We start from the raw sequence: 2500 nt of genomic DNA on the forward strand, positions 1-2500 counted from the left end.
AAAAGATTTCTCCATTGTCCAAAAAGGACGGATCGAGATTCCTCTTTCGAGAGGGAGAGAGAGGTACTTGCGGGTAACCTGGAATCTACGAAACACGCACCGTGGTAAGATTCGTGCGTCCGCCTGATCGATGTGTGTTGTTTACGGACCGGCTGAGAAGCGACGATAGCGAGTCTTTGAAAAACTATGTGTCCATTAGTTAGACCGATCGTCGCCGGCCGTGTGTCTGTTCGAATCTCGCAACCCACGATTCAGCGACAGGACGCGCGCTCGCATTCCTTGTGTGCGTTCGTACTTTTCAAGGTTTTTAAATGTACTTTACGCCCGACCGTCGAGAGGAGCGTGCCACTGGGCGTTTCTCCGACGGTTTCCGTCCTTGGACGCGATCGTGTCGTCAACGATCGAACAAACAAACAAACAAATACGTTGGCGACGCCCGAATTCGCTCTCCCGCACGCGCCGGGTGGGAGAGTGATGTGGGTATCGAATGTGATGCGTGTTAATAATGAAAATAACACTCTAAAGATCTAAAGAGTTTGAAATACAAAATTTTACGATTACCCTGAACGGTGGATCACTTGGCTCGTGGGTCGATGAAGAACGCAGCTAATTGCGCGTCAACGTGTGAACTGCAGGACACATGAACATCGACATTTCGAACGCACATTGCGGTCCACGGATACAATTCCTGGACCACGCCTGGCTGAGGGTCGTTTTCTTAACAAAAGACTGCTTGCGTTTGCTTCTCGAAAAAAGAGTAATTCATTTCTTTCTAAACATCTCGCCGTCGTTCAACGAAAGTAGAACGTTTCGGAGCGGGATTATCGAACGAAATTGAAAGAATGAATGAACGATAAACAAAGAAAGAGTCGCAACGTACGAGCGATAGTTGGGCAGTTCGTCGGCGTTTGTCGTGGAAACGATGTGACGAAAATCGCAACCGATACACTAAATGCAGGCCGTTAAAGGAGAAAAACAAATTTCGAAATATCTCTTCGAACTAGCGCAAGTGCGTCACGGCGCGCGAGTCGTTCGTTAAAATTTATAAACGACCGCCCGTGAAAGCACCGAGTTCTCGGAAGATAATCTATAAAGATTCTCCATCCTGCTGGAAGTTATCGGATCGGCGCGATTGTTCACTTGTAGAAATCCACGCTCCCGACGTTGCCAGAAACGATATTTACGAAAGGTGTGTCAAAAATAAACGAAAGAAGCTCTCCTATAAATTTAGAAAAAGCAAACGAGTGAAATGTTTGAGATGATAATTTGCTGAAATGCAAGCTCGAATAGCCCCAGGGTTTCGAATGATTCCCCGCGCTTTATACATCTCTCTGTTTACAAACGGTGTATAAATGAAAGATCGCTTCAGATGGGTCGTCGCTGTTTGACGCGCGATGCTGTTCCTTTTTTTTTGTCTGTCTGTGCGTTTAGCTTCGCTAAACAAGTTAAATGGTTAAAAAGCGTCGAAAAAGCGAATACACACGCGACAAGACAAATCTAACGAGTAAAGGAACGCTCCGCTCCAAGATAAAAATGGTTGTTTACAATCAATACAGCGTTTCGGTACCCCTGATCGTAGTCTGAAACTGTGTAACAAAAGAGAGGAAAGCGAATGGTGAAGGAACTTCGAAGCCTCCGTGGCGTGGCTAGAACTTGTGATAAAAGTATGTTTGCAGCAATTATGCATGCTCCCGTTAAAACAGCATTTCAATGTCTCGCATGGCTTAAAGCTCTAGGAGGCTTCAACATTTAGAATACATACGGACTACTTCGTTTGTTAAAGATAAGCGAAGACCGCGCGACCATCGCTCGGTCGTCCAGTCCTCGAAAGTTTTGTTGCGTTCCAAAGAAGAGACAAATGGGGTTTACCCTTGCGCTAAGGGGAGAAGAAGAGAAAAGCAGTTGTTAAATCTAAGAGGTGTGTGGAGTACATCGCGTGTTGGTTAAAATTGTTAAATGAAGTATACGCGAAATGTTCTCTCGCTCTTGCTTTTCCTCTTGCTTCCGTGGCGCTCGAAAAGAAGGGATGATAAATAAAGAAACCTATTCGAAATCTCTTGTGGAACAAAAAATAATACGGACGGACGTTAAAATTGAACCGAGACGAAATGGATCGTCTTGCGAGTTGTCTTCGCTTTGAAATTGTTAAAAATTGATAAAAGCAATACGACGAAGCTGCAGTCCGCAAAATGTTTGAAGCAAAAAGGAAATAACACGAAAATTATGGGAACGTCGTGTCTCAACTTTTTTTTCCCTCTTGTGCTCGTTTCATCGAACGATAAATACAAACATTTTGAAACGAGAGAGGAGGAAAAATTGAATATGCGAAAGGTTGATTCACGCACAGTTTCTCTACGTGTTTGCTTTTTTGCTTCTTTTCGTTTATTTTTTTTTTTTTTGCATCGAGCATCATTATTCACCTTTCGATGAAACCAAAGAAATTGACGACCTCAGAGTAGGCGAGATTACCCGCTGAATTTAAGCATATTATTAAGCGGAG

At 43.9% G+C, this 2500-nt stretch overlaps 1 non-coding gene and 1 pseudogene across 1 annotated transcript; both read left to right on the forward strand.

Moving 5' to 3' along the window:
• The first annotated feature begins 558 nt into the window (after window positions 1-558).
• On the forward strand, window positions 559-713 carry LOC143307678 (5.8S ribosomal RNA). Its single transcript, XR_013064775.1, has one exon. It is a non-coding gene; the product is annotated as a 5.8S ribosomal RNA (ribosomal RNA).
• A 1732-nt stretch (window positions 714-2445) lies between these two features.
• LOC143307681 (large subunit ribosomal RNA) overlaps window positions 2446-2500 on the forward strand; it is a 4447-nt pseudogene continuing 4392 nt past the window's right edge.

This window comes from Osmia lignaria, unplaced genomic scaffold (genome assembly GCF_051020975.1).
Source record: "Osmia lignaria lignaria isolate PbOS001 unplaced genomic scaffold, iyOsmLign1 scaffold0068, whole genome shotgun sequence".
In the NCBI taxonomy this organism is placed as follows: domain Eukaryota; kingdom Metazoa; phylum Arthropoda; class Insecta; order Hymenoptera; family Megachilidae; genus Osmia; species Osmia lignaria.